This window comes from Dromiciops gliroides, chromosome 1 (assembly GCF_019393635.1).
Source record: "Dromiciops gliroides isolate mDroGli1 chromosome 1, mDroGli1.pri, whole genome shotgun sequence".
Lineage (NCBI taxonomy): Eukaryota > Metazoa > Chordata > Mammalia > Microbiotheria > Microbiotheriidae > Dromiciops > Dromiciops gliroides.
The window spans coordinates 664,540,474-664,556,908 of record NC_057861.1 but is presented as its reverse complement, the minus strand read 5'-3'; the positions used below and the strand labels follow the sequence as shown (position 1 = coordinate 664,556,908).

The following is a 16,435-nucleotide window of genomic DNA, read 5'->3' as shown; positions in this document are numbered from 1 at the left end:
ACTCCCCAATTAAAAATTGGTCCCCACAATACCAATACAGGATCATTGGGCCTGAAAAGTCTAGGAAACTGTTGGATCATCCATGGTCTAAGAACTGTCCTTTGGATATGTCCATTTGTAGCTTGATTTTGGAGCAGTTACTGGTGAAGGTAAAGAGGAAAGAACTAAGTCACAGTCAGTGAACAGGAGTGCTAAGAATAGATAAAGATTGTTCTTATGTACTGCTTTTCTCTAAGTGCCTAAAATGTATCAGAGATGTATGAAGTAGACCATGCATGAGAGGCAAAGGGAAGATATTACTACTCATTTATTAAACTAGCCATGAATATTAGCATAGCTTAGACTTTCAATACTGGTGGAAATTTGACTTAGGCCTAAAGGAAAACAGACTAAAAATTAGGATTTTTTAAACACAGCAAGTTAGGTCTTCTGAATCAATGTTTTAAGGTAATGAAACTCACTGACATTAGTCATTTCTTTCCCTTGAAACTATATGGGAAATATGGAAAGGAATGATGTAACAATACAACCAACTAATATTTATATAATGTCTTAAGGTTTAAAAGACACCTTACAAATATCTCATTTTATTCTCACAACAACCCTGTGAGGTGAGTGCCATATTACTATCCCAATTTTATAGATGAGGAAACGGAGACAGACAGAAGTTAAGTGACTTGCCCAGGGTCACATAATAAGTATCTGAGGCAAGATTTGAACTCGTTTTCCTGTCTCCAGCTTCAATTTTCTATCAATTGTACCACCTTAAGCTGATTGGTCCTCATGCTTGTGGCATGATAGATTGTAGAGGCAGTGTCACTTAGCGGAAAGGTCCCTGGATTTGGAATTGGAGATTCTGGGTGTGAATCCTCACTCTTACTACCTCATACTATGTTTACTACCTCATATTATTTTCTTTTTCATACTCTTTTACACTTGAACTATGCTGTTTGCCTTTTCTTTAACTCAACATTCGATTTGCTTCCTCTGTTAGACAAATTACACCTCTTACCTTCCTCACTGTAGTTACCTGATGCTCTGTAACTACTCTGGGCCTAGAAAGCACATTTTTCTCATAGCTCATAGCTGTCTCTTAGTTTCAATTGCTTTCTTCAAAGTTCAGCTCAGGTAGCAAGCCTTTCTTATCCCTTCCAGTTATTAATGCTCTCTCTTTTCTCAAATGATCTCATATTTACTTATCTTTTTACATCTTCTTTCATCAAGCACTTATTTATTTATTTATACATAAATATTCTATCATCAGGTACAGAATTTAAAGTCTTCTGGGGCAGTAACCACTTTCCATTTTTTGTCTTTGTATCTCCAGTGACTAAAGATTCCACGAAATTATAGTAGGCCCTTGATATGTATCTATTGAATTGAAATTAAGTTATTTTCTGTTTCTGGGCTATAATATTTTATTTTTTGTGATTTCCTTATTGATTAGAGAGCTTTTTCTGAAAAAAAAATGAGAGGGTTGGGCTAGATCAGGGATTCTTCTATACACACACACACACACACACACACACACACACACACACACAGGCAGGGCAATGAAGGTTAAGTGACTTGCCCAGGGTCACAAGCTAATGTCAAGTGTCTGAGGTCATATTTGAACTCAGTTCCTCCTGAATTCAGGACTGGTGCTTTATCCACTGCACCACCTAGCTGCCCCTAGATCAGGGATTCTTAACCTGTGGACCATACAACGAGTCTATGGCTAAATTTCAGGGAGTTCATGAAGTTGGATGGGAAAGATATACATCTTTATTTTTACTAACCTCTAATTGAAATGTAGCATTTCCTTCAATTTCAAATATAGGCAAAACCTCACCCACTTACCAAAAGGGGCCATGACCAAAAATAAAGTTAAGAAGTACTGGATTACATGGTCTCTAAGATCCTTTCCAGCTCTAAATTCCATGAATTTATTTGCAAAATTGTGAAAATTGGATGCATGGATAAAAAATTTGGGTTTCTTTTTTGACAAACTATATGTCTGTTTTCCCCAGATTTTCAGATCTTTCCCATCACCTTATATGATGGGGTCCTGATGGTGGCATAATGCATACACAGAGACAGTTGTACAAATATGTAAATCAATGGTGCATTGATGCAAAGACTATCATTTATTCCTAGTTACAATGGCCACTTACAGAGACTACTATCTGTCTGAAACTCTTAGATGCAGCATTTAGAGTCTCTCCTACATCGTTGCTCAAACATAACTATTGAGCTTCCAATTTAACATGCTAGACTGGTCAATCTGTCCAGACATTAACCATCAGGGGCTCTGAAGCTATCAGAATTCAACCAGTGTTCTAGTTTTAAACAGTTAAGAGCCATTTGGGGAATTGTAAATGTATTCGTAGACAACATGGAAATTATTCACCCTTTAAGATCTCTTCATGTTCATAAATATTTAACCCCTATATCAGACTCTCCTTGACATGACGAGACTGGATATGCTTTGGGGATATCTCAATTATCTATTCTTGCATTTTCTACCCATGCAGGGGATTAGAATTTAGCACTCCCTTTCCAACTTACTTTATTATTATTTTTTTTTAGCATTCCCCAAATGGCTATAAATTCTCCCTATAAGCTCATAGGCTCAGAAACCTTCAAAACAGATACATTTTGTTTACTTAGTAAAAGATTCAGATATGTTTTGTGTTTAAGTCCATGGGGGTAAATAAAATGAACCCTCCTCTTATAATAGGCCATTATTTCCCCTGGGAACCTGTATAACTTCTGGCCTCCATCTTCGATGAAGCCTTAGAAAAGGGGAAGGCTTCCATTAGAGCCTGGAGCAAGTCAAGGGACACAACTCCCTCTTCTAGGAGACAATTATCTCTTAGAAAGAGAAAAAATGAAAATAAAAGCAAAATTCAAGGTGTATTCCTTTACATTAGTGCTCTGCTGTCTCACTGTTTACTTTATTGGCAACTCTTCAACCCAGATTCAGCCCACGACTCCCTGGAGTATTTCTCCATCTTTCTTTATCAGCCTTCTCAGCTGGCAAAGTCTTTGCTGTTATTGATTTCTCCTTTGATTGGTGAATTCTTCCTTGGAACTTCCATTTGAAGATGTTCCCCTATCAGTCATGCTCACTTCTAACCTGGCTCAACCCCTGGCTTTCTGGACTCTTTTTTCCTCTTTTTCCTTTTTTTTTTTTTTTTAAAGTGAGGCAATTGGGGTTAAGTGACTTGCCCAGGGTCATACAGCTAGTAAGTGTCAAGTGTCTGAGGCTGGATTTGAACTCAGTTCCTCCTGAATCCAGGGCCGATGCTTAATCCACTGTACCACCTAGCTGTCCCTGGACTCTTGTTTTTTTTTTTTTTAAACTCTCCTTTTCTACTGTTCAGGGAAACAACCTCCTTCCCAGATTTTAGCCCCTCTTTGTGTTGTATTTTCTCATTACAATGTAAAGCCCTTGAGGGTGGGGATTTTCTTTTTTCTTATATTTGTATCCCCAGTACTTAGCACATTGTCTGATACTTAGTAAGCTATTAATAAATGCTCTGTCTGTCTGTCCATCTTCTCTCTATATATTTATGTATCTGGTATCCGTCTTTCTGTTTTTCAGTCACTTTTGGTCATGTCCATATCTGCAGGACCCCATTTGAGGTTTTTTTTTTTTGGCAAAGATACAGGGGTGGTTTGCCATTTCCTTCTCTAGCTCATTTTAGAGATGAAGAAACTGAGGCAAACAGGGTTAAGTGGATTTCCCAGGGTCACATAGCTAGTAAATAACTGAGGCTAGACTTAAACTCAGGAAGATGAGTCTTTTTCACTGTAGGTCCTGTATTCTATACACTGTGTCAACTAGCTGCCCATTTGTCTGTCTATTATCTATCTATCTATCTATCTATCTATCTATCTATCTATCTATCTATCTATCTAATCTAATCTAATCTAATCTATCACCTATCTCCCTTCCTGCTGGTGTTCTTGTTATCCTCCATTCTTTTTTAAAAACTTTTTAAATTTTTAAAAAATTAAAAAAAATTGTTATCCTCCATTTTTGGTAGGGACTATGGGTCCCTGGATACCAATCACGTGCCATGGATCCTTTTCAGTTATATACTCTGCTTTGCTTTGGTGCTACCTGTTATTGCACTCTCCTCAGAGACATGGTGCTGTTTCTTGAATAACTAGTTGAACCACAAAGAAATTACACTGGTGCCTTGACTGACAGTGTTACAGTTCTTTCTCCCACCTTTTCTCAAGTGTCAATTGCTTATTTCCCATTCTAGGTGTCATAGCCTTATCCTTTGAACAAAGATTGTCCTCAAGTGGTGGGTTCACTCAGATAGGTCTTTGCCTCCTATTTGTTGGCTCTTGCTTAGTCTATAGCTATGGACTTCTCTCCTTAAGAAACTGGACAGTATGCATGTTTCTTGCTTCAACATTCCATAGCTTACTCTTGGGGTTCAGAAGAATGTTCTTTCTCACTTTCTCCACCTGCTTTTTTATCTCCTATTCTCTCCCTGGGAAGTTGCATAAGCCATGTAAACTACCCTAGATTGCTTCTTGTAGGCTCTCTGATAGGGAGGAGAGAAGGCCAGAGCCATTCTTTTCATAGAAGGAAACTTCTCTGAGGGAGAAGATTTCATTAGTCTTCACTATAAAGATAGATAGATGGATGGGTAGATGGATGGTTTAATGGATAGATAGAGCATTTACTTAGTGCTTACTATGTGAAAGGCACTGTGCTGAGTTCTGAGGATATACATTCAAAAAAGTATGACAGCTATCATCAAGAAGCTTACATTCTAATTGGGGAAAACAATACATAAGGGGAGTAGAAAGTGGCAGTAGGATGGGGAAAGGATAAAATTTCTCAAGGTACAATGCAGCCATCAAAGAGAATGGAAGATTCCAGAAAGAGAGTCCAGGCATGAGTAAGGTGAAACATAGCTTCCTAAAATGGTGGTCCTAGGAAAAGAGTCACCAATCAGGAGAGGAAGGTCTCAGGGAGGAGATTCCATGACCATAAAGAGTCACAGAATTTTAGACTCAAGAAAAACAAACCTGTATATTTTACAGATCATGGAACTGGGGCTCAGAGAGGCTAAATGGCTTGCTCATGGCCACACACAAAAATGGCAGTGCTAGGATTTGAACTCAGACCTTCTGACTCCAAAAATCAGCTCCTTTTCATTATGCTGTAAAGCAGGTTGTATCAAAATAGAATGTTTTCCTCTCTGCGAGATAAAAAGAAAAGGGGTGAGGGGAAGAAGTAGAATCTAACTTCTCTTTTTTTAAAAATCACTAGCTGTTAATATTTATGCCACTGCAATATTCTGCTTACACTTGCTTCCATTGCCTTAGAGTTTAAAATGAACTCTGGTATGCTGCCAAAGTACTAATCATTGAGCTAGATTTTCCGTGTCTAATTCCTTTGTTCCATGTAATAGCCATTGCATAGCTGGAGCTCAATAAGATGCTAACTTTTTCATTTCAAAAAATTGTCTAGAACTTTCCTTGGTGGACCCTAGAGAGACAACCAAGCTCATGTCATGCTCCATAGACTACAGACTTTGTATTCAAAGGCTTCATTATTATACCTGAAGGTAGTTGGAATTTAGAGGGAAACAGTATTGTTGTTGAATGAGATATTTTGACTTGATCATATGTCAAGTTGCCAAGTTCATGTGTCCCTTGGGAAATGTGGCCAGGGGCTGGGGGGCAATATAGTCATTATCAGTGAAAACTCTGGGAATGAAATTATTATTATTATTATTAGTTGTAGTAGTAGTAGTTGTTGTTGTTGTAGTCATAGTAGTCATAGCAGTAGTAGTAAGTATTAAAAGAAAAAGGAAAGCTTTGGTTTGTATTGTTTGGTTCCCACTGGTAAAACATCAATTTTAGAGGAGAAAATAGCAATAATTTCAATATTGAAGGTATAGTCACTATTGCTTATAGTCTCAGTAGTTGGGGCAGTTCTTTCTTCATTGGAAGACTAGCTTCCTGGCAAAAGTTGGATACACTGCAGGGATAGTTCTAAATGAGAGGAAGTACATTATAATGGGTGAATGCTGTAAGGAGGAAGGGAGACCTGGGTTCTAATCCTATTTCAGGTATTTACTAGTTGCATGACTCTACTAAAGTCAGTGAGTTTTTCTGGACCTCATTTTCCTCTTTTGTAAAATAAGAGGCAGTTCAGTATAATGGATAAAGTGCTAACCTTGAAGTCAGGAAGACTTTATCTCTGATACATATAGGTTATGTGACCATGACAAGTCAGCTAATTTTTCAGAATTCTAAAAATAAGAGCTAACGTTTATATGGGACTTTAAGGTTTGCAAAGCACTTTATAAGTATTATCTCATTTTATCCTCAATAAAATAACGTGGAATGTAGGTGCTATTATTATCCTCATTTGACAAAATGAGGATACTGAAATAGGCAGAAGTTAAGTGATTTGCTCAAAGTCATAGCTAGTAACTGTCTGAGGATGGATTTTAATTTAGGACTTACTATTTCTAGACCTAGTGCTTGATGTCCTATGCCTCTAAGATGTTCTAGACATCGAGCTGCCTCTAAGTTGTTCTAGGTAACCCACATTTTTAATTGCAGAAAAGTTCCAACTTGTACCTAAAGAGAGAGTTGATGAGAGAATCCCTCATCTGAGACTTCCCAATACATCTGAAATCACAGGTCCAGTCCCTGTCTATGTCCTCTCACAGAGCTACTATGAGGATCAAAGAAAGATGATGCATGTATAGCAACACTGTTCATATATTAAACTAAGATTGACCTCACTCTTCAGGTTATTTTTCAGATGAGCTACAGTATGGTATAGTGGAAACATCATTGTGTCAAGAGACATGCAGGTCTATATCTTTCTAGTTTTGAGGCCTGGTTCCTATATTTCATCTTTACTCACATTTCTTGAAGGAAACTCTGTATTGCATTAACTTTATTTCCCCTTTCATCAATCAAAGGCTATGGAATCAGGTAGCTTTAGCACCAGGAAAGTAGGTGGCTTAGTCAAGTATCTAGAACAAGAAATAACAGGCTGAGGGTTGCATCTGTATCCTCATAGTTGTAAAAGACATTGGGGAAGGCTCCTAGCACAAAAGGTAGAACCCCATAGGATGATTTTAAGATGAGAAGAAGCATAGGGGTTCTGATTTGTATTACTGGAAACAGAATTATTAACAGGATAGAGTGAATGGGGATTTGCTTCTGAGTGGCACAGTTGAGGGGGTCATACTTCCTCCCTGGGTAATTGTGCTTCCTCTCTATGGTGACTGATATCTCTGTGCTTCACTTACTGGTTTTCCAGAGGCATAGGGCCTAGCTAAGAAATGGGCCATTCCATTCTGGTATAATAAACACCTAGTTGTAGCTGGTAACTGCCTAAGGCTAGATTTGAACTTATGTCTTCCTGACTCCAAGCCTTGCACTCTATCACACTGCCACCTAGTTGCATAAGTTCTTTACCCTCCCCCCGCAACCCCAACATGGTTTATCTTTCTCTTACTCTGTCCCTCCTGAAAAGTCTGTTTAGTCTCTGACCACTGACTGACTCCCTTGATTTTTCCTCCCTTCTATTAGGCCCTACTCCCTTCTTTTATCCCCTTCCTTTTCTACTTCATTGTACAGTAAGATAACCCAACTGACTGTGTATGTTATTCCTTCTTTGAGCCAATTCCAATGAGAGTAAGGTTCAAGTATTGTCTGCCATACCCTCATTCCATTTCCCCCTCCACTGCAAAATCTCTTCCTTTTTACACTTCTTTTATGTGAGGTAATTTCCCTATTCTCCCTCTCCCTTCCCCCTTCTCCCAATACATCGCTATTTTTCACCTCTTTATTTTTTTTTAAATTATCCCATGACAATCAACTCATACTCATGCTTTCTTTCTACACTCCTAAGGACAAAGTTCTTAGGAGTTACAAGTATCATCTTCCTTTGCAAGAAAATAAAGAGTATGATTATGATTTCTCTTTCTTTTTTATCTTTTTGTCCTTCTCTTGAATCTTATATTTGAGAGTCAAATTAGGAATGTTTGAAAGTCCTCTATCTCATTAGATATCTGTTTTCCCCAAGGTTATAATCTTTGCTCCTTTACTTTCTGAATATCATATTTAAGCCCTCCAATCTTTTAATGTGGAAGCTGCTAAATCTTGTGTGATCCTGACTGTGGTTCTACAATATTTGCATTGTTTCCTTCTGGTTGCTTGCAATATTTTCTCCTTGACCTGGGAGCTCTGGCATTTGGCTGTCATATTCCTGGGAGTTTTCATTTTGGGATCTTCTTCAGGAGATGATTGGTAGATTCTTTCAATTTCTACTCTACTCTCTCATGGCAGTTTTCCTTGATAATTTCTTGAAATATGATATGTGGGCTCTTTTTTTGATCATGGCTTTCAAATAGTCCAGTAATTCTTAAATTACCTCTTCTTTACTATTTTCCAGGTCATTTATTTTGGGTTTTTTTGGATGAGGTATTTAATATTTTATTTTATTATTGTTTCTTTATGTCCCATGGATTTTTCCACTTGCCCATTTGGCCAATTCTGCTTTTTAAAGGAGCTCTTTCTTCAGTGGATTTTTGTGTCTCTTTTACCATTTCATCTATTATGTTTTTGAAAGTGTAATTTTCTTTATTATTTTTTGTGCCTTTTTTACGTAGTTGTTGACTCTCTTTCATATTTTTTTTTTGCCTCTCATTTATTTTCCTAATTTTTCCTCTACTTCTCTTATTTGATTTTAAAAATCATTTTCAAGCTCTTGCAGGAATTCTTGTCGAGTTTGTGTCCAATTCACATTTTTCCATTAAGACTTCGCTTGTAGCTATTTTGACATTGCTTTGTTCTGAGTTTGTGTCCTTATCTTCCTTGTTACCAGAGTAAACTTTTATAGTCAGATTCTCTTTTCTTTCTTTTTTGGTTTGCTCATTTTTTCCTAGTCTATTTCTTGTCTTTGAACTTTATGTTACAGTTGGACTCTGCTCCTGAGGTGGCAGAGCACTATCCTAAGCTTTAGGTTTTTCATGCTGCTGTTTTTAAAGCTTGTTCTGGGGTCTGTAAGTTTTTGGCGCTTCCAAGGTGGTATGATCTAAGGAGAGGTATGGTCACTGCTCTCCTGGCCTGTGCTCTCATCTTTAACCATGAATGGACTTTGTTTTTCTGTTTGTTTTCCTGTGGGCTACTCTTGGTCTTGGAACTCTGCTTTTCTTTGGCTGCAAACCCTAATGCTCCTTTCTGCCTTGGAACTGAGACCAGAGTCCCTATTTCCTTGTGAGTAACCACAAGCACTCTTTCTTCACCATGGAACTGTGAGTGGGCACTGTGTACTTCTATATCCTCAAGCACTAGTGCTCCCCTTTGCCCTGGAACTGTGAGCTAGAACTACTTATGGGCAATGCAATAGGATCTCAAACCCAATGCCAGTAAAGGGTAACCTATTATTTCTTTCTGACCAGTTGTCCCACCTCCTTAGTGTGTGTAATTTGAGAGCTCTTAAAGGTGCTGTTGCCACTATTACGGCTTCTGATGCTGCATTGGCAGGGTGTGACCTGTGCTGCTCTGTGCTTTGGGCCTACCACCACTCTGATGTGAAAAATCTACTGACCTCCTAAGTTGTTTTACCACAAACTTTTGTCAACTCTGCTACTCCAGAATTTGATTTGAGGCCTTATTTTAAAGTTTCTTGGAAGGAAATGTTGGGAGACTTCATCTGAGTTCCTGACTCTACTCTACTGTCTTGGTTTCATTCTCAAAAATATTAAATTTTTTTTTGGCATGAACTGATGATTTCAATGTAGTATAGGAAATTCATAGCATAGAAGCCTTCTCCACTGAAGATTGGTAGCTCATCTAATTTAGAGCAGATCCATAACTAGCAATTCTTGCTCCTAAGGCAAGAGTAAAAGAAAAAAACAACAACAGCAAATTCAGTGATAAGTGGAAGAGTCATTAGATCCCAGAGCAGCATAATGCCCCTTTTAGGAGAGATTCTGGAATATATGAAGTCCATTCCTTGGGAAATCATGGTTAGGGGTGGCACTCACCTTGAATGTTGCCACTTAGAGTAGATGGGGGAAGTTGGCATTCAGTAGCTTCCAATTTTAACTAGTTATTCTTCCTATCAACATATTGTTGTTGTTGTTATTGTTCAGTTATTTCGGTCATATCTGATCCTTTGTGACCCTATCTTGGGTTTTCTTGGCAGAGATACTGGAGTGATTTGCTATTTCCTTCTCCAGATCATTTTACAGATGAGGAACTGAGGCAAACGGGGAGAAGTGACTTAGCTCAGGGTCACATAACTAATAAGTGTCTGAGGTCAGATTTGAACTCAGAAAGGTGAGTCTTCCTGAGATCAGGCCCAGCCTTTAGATCTAGACACTGAGCCACTTAACGGTCCTTTATCTAGATATTAAAGCCATCTCTTTCTATCTGTTGAACAAGTTTAAGTTTTTTTAATGCTTTCTGAATGTTTGCACCTAAGGGCAATACCCTGATCATCTTATACTAGTTTTGGGTTTTACTTAGTGTTTTAGAGAGTTTTAGGGGGTTCACAGAAAGGTTAAGTGACTTTTTTAGGATCATGTACCTAGTATGTGCTATTTAGGACATGAACCTGGTTCATGAGTTAAGACCTTCAGACCTATACTGAGATTTCTCAACCAAAGTCATATAGAAAAGAGAAGCAAATATGGAAATGTAGTTCAAGATAAATGGTGAATTTTAAATGCTCCAAAAAGGATTTTCCCTTTCTGGACTTTTTGTCTATGGAGGAAAATATTAAGCTTTTATCCACATAAAATATGTCCCCATAAATATTACCTATATATTTGTAATATAAAGTAATTTAAACTGATACAACATCCTGAATTTTTATATTTTTAGAAATTCTAATTGTTGGTGCCCCTAAAGTGAGACAGGAAAATTCTTTTCCCACTTATTACCTTCCCTGTTACTTCCTAAATCTGTTTTTTTCTTTTGAGTATTTTTCATATATATATATATATATGCATATAATATTTAATATATATTGAGTAAATTTCATATAGAGAGACATGTCTCAATATATGTTTATCTCTATCTGTCTCTATATCTATCTCACTGGATATGAAGATCAGAATGGGATATATCCCTTTGACAGATTCTGAAGTAAGAAAGGCCATTTATACTTTTGTGAGCTACTAATCTGCAGGTATTGAATATTACAGATTGCTTGAGCCTGCTGAAAAGGTCTGATAGCCTGCAAAGACCAAAGATGCTCAGGGCCAAGCTTTAGGGCATACTCATCCTGTGTCAGAGGAACTTTAGAATGGAGTTGTTCAATGTAGACTTTAACTCACAGTGTAGTGCTCTGGTCTTGCAGAAAGTCATTCATCATTATTCATTTCATTGATAAAACTCTACTCAGAGCTCAGCTGGAGCTGTGGGAAGCTCATGTTTCTGTGAAAAAAACTTGAATTCCATAGCTGTTTATTTTAGGCAATATTGTATAATGTTCAGGAAAGTGCGTGTAGAGGTTTTTACAAGAATCAAGTTTGAAAAAACATCTGTGAAAGCTAGACTTATTGACAGGCTTTGGTTGCTCAGAGATGGGGATGGTTGAACAGTGAATTATGGGGCTAGTAAAAGAGGAGGGAAATCAATGACTTATGTATGTTTTGTCAGACCCAAGATGGCAGAGGTGAAGAAACTGGAGGTTCAGGGCCAGAGGGGGTGCTTGCTAAAAAGCGTTTCCAAATGGACTAAAAAGTCAGCTGAGGAAAGAGGAAACACTATACCTTCAAGGTTGCTTTTTAAGTGTTAAAGGAATGACTGAAGTAAGTTATCTTACTTTTCAGATTAAATGAAAATAGCTTGGGGCAGCTAGATGGCACAGTGGATAAAGCACCAGCCCTGGATTCAGGAGTACCTGAGTTCAAATCCAGCTTCAGACACTTGACACTTACTAGCTGTGTGACCATGGGCAAGTCATTTAACCCTCATTGCCCCTCCCAAAAAAACCAAACCAAACCAAAACAAGAAAATAGCTTAAATGAATACATGGTCATGAAAGAGGAATAGAAAAAATAACTAACAAGGGAATAGTAGTACAAATAGCTGAAATTTATATAGCACTTTATATCCATGATCTCACTTGACAGTCTTAATTATTCTGCACCAGCAATAATAATAATAATAGTTCACATAAATGTAAGCTTTCCTCATAACCACCCCATCAGGTAGATGGTAAAATGATAAATTTGCACATTTTGTAGATGAGGAAAGTGAGGCACATAGGGGTTAAATGACTTGCCCAAGGTCACACAAGTAGTACCTAGACAGAAAATGAATTTTTCTGGCTCTTGTTCAAATATACTTTCCATCATTCCATACTATCTTGTTCATCAAGACAGAGAAGAAGCAGGCATTCAACTGCAGTGATCCTTGTGAATTTCTCCTGGCCGTATTGATATTTTAAGTGCCCATCCTATTCTGTGAGAACACTAAGATGTTTTTCTGAGGAGTGATAAATAATTAGGACGTGCTCATTTTCATAGGGAATGTGCTGTCATGAAAAGAACACTAGCCTTATGTTGAATAAACTTGAGTTCTAGTCTTGGGTATAAATCTCATTAGCTGTGTGACTGTGGAAAAGTCCTTCAACTTCCCTGGAGATCTTTTTCCTTATTTGAAATACAGAAAGTTTGTAGCAAATGACTGCTAATGTCCCTTCCAGATCAAAACCTATGAAAAGATAAATAGGATAAGAAAAATGGTTTTAAATTTAGATTTCATGTTTGCTCATTATATTTGAAAATGCATTTTTATTAATATCTTTTGTTATTACATCCTCTCCTAGAAAGCCATCTCTTATAACAAAAAAAGTTCTGATATTATATCTGTGAGAGATGATTTAATCCAATTAAATTATTTTACTGCTGAAGGTATTATGGCTCCAACAAGAAAAGTGACTTGCCCAAGGTTACACAAGTAATAAGTGGCAGAGCCAGGAATGTCATCTTAAGTCTTTTAATTAAGTTCTTTCGAGGGCACCAAGCATGCTTGTCATTTTTTCTAGTTCTAACATTCTATGATTCCATAATTACATTTTTCTGAATTACTTTATTCACCATTACTTATACATAATAATGAGTTGATTTATATCTTTGAACTTTCCTAGAAATGTCCACTTTCAGAAAAAGTGCAAGCGTGACTCAAGGGACAGTGCAGATCAGTACACTAGTCCATCTAGTGGTCAAACAGACAGCTTATTTTTAAACTGAGAGTGGGACAGTTGCTTCATGGAGTGTCTGTGTCAGAATGATGAAGAAATGTTAAGCCTCCCCAAACTACCTCTGCCTGCTTACCATATGATTTCCAGCTAGATGACAGAAAGCATTCTAGAATAAACATCATCATTGTGCATTAAATCTTAAAATGAAGTGGATAGTCAGTACAGAGAACAGCCTCATAGAAAAGAACATGGAATCTGGAGTCAGAGAATCTGGATTAGAATTTCAACCCTGCAATTTACAAGCTATGCGATTTTAAGTAGGATCCCTTACCTCTCTCTGGTTCTTAACGTCCTCATCTATAAAATGAGAAGTTTGTGCTAGATGACCTATAAGTCCCTTTTATCTACACATCTATTTGGATCTCAATTCTGTGATACAATGAACTTGCTATTCCTTCAAATCTGATGAACATGCCTTATGTGTTTTTATCTAAATATTGATAAAATAATGTTACAGAGCACTGGGTTAAGGATCCACCTCTGAGGCATTCTACTACAGGCATCTTTCCAAGATAACATTTAACCATTAAAGATTCTCTTTGCATCTGGCCATTTGACTAATTCCAAATCCACCTAAGTATCCTATTGATTCGCCTCTTCTCTCTTTGTGATCTTTTACACATGGACAGCTTGAGATCATTTATCAAAAGCTTTGGTAAATTCTCAGTATAGGTTCATAGTTCTAGAGCAGGAGGGAACCTCAGATCATTTAGTTCAAATCAGAAATTGGAACCTGGGTCCCCTAAATCCAGAGCCATCTCTTTTTCTGCTGTACCACAATACTCCCTAGTTATAGCTATAGCATCCCCTTGACTTTCAATTTATTTACCTTGTAAGGGAAAAATTGGAAATGCGATTACTTTCACCAACCAGTTCTTGAAGTCATGCTGAACCTTTTGTTGTGGCAGAGTAGTGAAGTAGAGAGAAGATTGGACTTGGAATTAGAGGACACAAGTTCAAATCCCAGATCTGCTCCTCTTTATCTGACTTGTGCAAATCATTCAGTTACTGTTCCTTAGTTTTTTTTATTGTAAAATGAGGGGATTAGACTATATGACATTTAACATCTCTTTTAGTTCCAAAAATATTCTGTGACTGGTCATATATTACCACTGCTTTCTTTGACAGATCCTTACCAACCATCTCTTAAATAATTGATTCTGGATTCTCCCCCAACCCATCCAGAAACCAAGGTTAAGGTCACTGACTTATAGTGTCTATATCCACTCCCACTTCCTTCCCTTTTTGGAAAATTGTGGCAACACTTCTGCCTACCCAGTCCTTTGGTCTTTCTCCAGTTTTTTCAATGATTTTTCAGAGCTAAGCAATTACATTAGCCCATTTAAAAATACTCTGCTATGTAGTTCATATGGGCCTGTTGCCTTGAACTTATCAAGGGAAACTCATTACTATCTTACAACTTTTTTTTTATCTATATTGAGTTTCAACTTCTTATTAGTCATTTATACTCTGAACTTTCCAATCAAAAGATAATTTTCTTTTCAGGGAAAGAAAAATTAAAGAATTAGTAAATAGTAAAGTAAGATTAAAGAGTGTCCTTTCCCTTCATACTGTTTCCATTTATTTTCCCATTGACCCCAAGTTGTGATCTTACTCTTTGATACTCATTTTACCTTAAGTATAGCTAAATTTTTCTCTCTCCCTCTCCTCCTCCCTATTTTCCCTCCACAAAATTCCTTTTTGTTGTTTTCAACTACCCTAACTGGTTTAAGCTAATTTTAAAATTTAGTACTCCTCTCACTCTGCTTTCAGAACCCTACTTTTTCTTTTTATCTTAAATTACCTACTCTTCTTTCATCTTTCCTGCATGCCTTAAAAACAAAAGAAAACTAAGTTGGTATGTTAGTTTCCTGGGCTCTTGCATTGGTACCTTTAGTCAAATCCCTCCTTTTCTTCTCATTGGAATTGCTTCTTTTTGTTTATTTAGAATCTTAGTTTTGAGAAGTCTCCATTCTTCATATTCTGACCTTTCCCTAGACTTTCTTTAAACTTTTGATACTTGTTCCTCTCAAACCTCAGTTTTATGGCAGTATATGCTTGGATTTGCTTTGTTTCGCTATCACAAATTCTATAATGGAATGAAAGTCATCGTTTCTCCTTTAGCAAACAATTGCTCCTTGATGAAAATAAGATCCAGAAATGCCATTCCCCTTGTCAGTCTTTTGAAGGATGAAATTATTGTTAAGCAAGCCAAGAAATGATTTGCTTCTCTGATTTTGGGAGAGAGAAAAATTGAGAGGAATATGGGAAGAGGGTGAAGAATTAAAAAGGGATGGAGAGACAGAAATAAAGGGAGATAGAGAAAAGAGGAGGAGGGAAGGAGAGAGAGGCAGAGAGAGAAAGGAATAAAGTGTGGAAGGAGGGGAAGGGAAGAAAGAAGAAGAGGAAAGAAGGAAGAAAGAAGAGGATGAGTAGGAAGAGGAAGAAGAAAGAAGGAGGAGGAGGAGGAGGGCAGGAGCTATCTTTTGCCTCTTTTTGTATCCCCAGTGCTTAGAAGAGTGCCTAGTACATAGTAAGTACTTTATAAATGTTTATTTAGGAGAACCAAGAGAACCTGGAGCAGCAGCGACACCCTGATCCCTGACCCTGAACTTCCCACCCTACCACACCCCTGCCCGACCCAGGACCCTGGGAAAGTGCTGCAGATCCGCTAGCAGAACCCCAGTAAGGTCCTGGTCACCACTGAGCAAAACAAAGGGGGAAGACGGCTGCCTGTCCTGGACAAGACCAAGTTCCTTGTCCTTGATCATGTCAACATGAGTGAATTAGTGAAGATAGTCTGTCAAAGACTCCAACTTAACTCCTCTCAGGCCTTCTTCCTGCTGGTGAACCAGTACAGCATGGTCAGCGTCTCCACACCCATCTCAGAGATCTATGAGCAAGAAAAGAATGAAGATGGCTTCCTCTACGTGGTTTATGCCTCCCAGGAGACCTTCGGCAACTGAGCAAAAGGGGGCAGGGAGTATCCTGCCCCTGGGAAGATAGCAGCTGGGGAGGGGGGCAGCCCAGTCCCCTACTCCAGAACTATAAAGCTGCCTCTAACTACCCCCTCTCTAGACCCCTTCCCCACAACCCAAAGCAAGGGTGGTTGGCTTAGATCAATGCCAAACTAAGGACTTTGCCCACCCAGGGCTGGAGCAGAACTGTGTCAAC

At 37.9% G+C, this 16,435-nt stretch overlaps 1 pseudogene; it reads left to right on the top strand.

The window, feature by feature from the left end:
• The window catches only part of LOC122753361, a 30,638-nt pseudogene extending 14,411 nt beyond the window's left edge, over positions 1–16,227 (top strand).
• Positions 16,228–16,435: the final 208 nt, after the last annotated feature.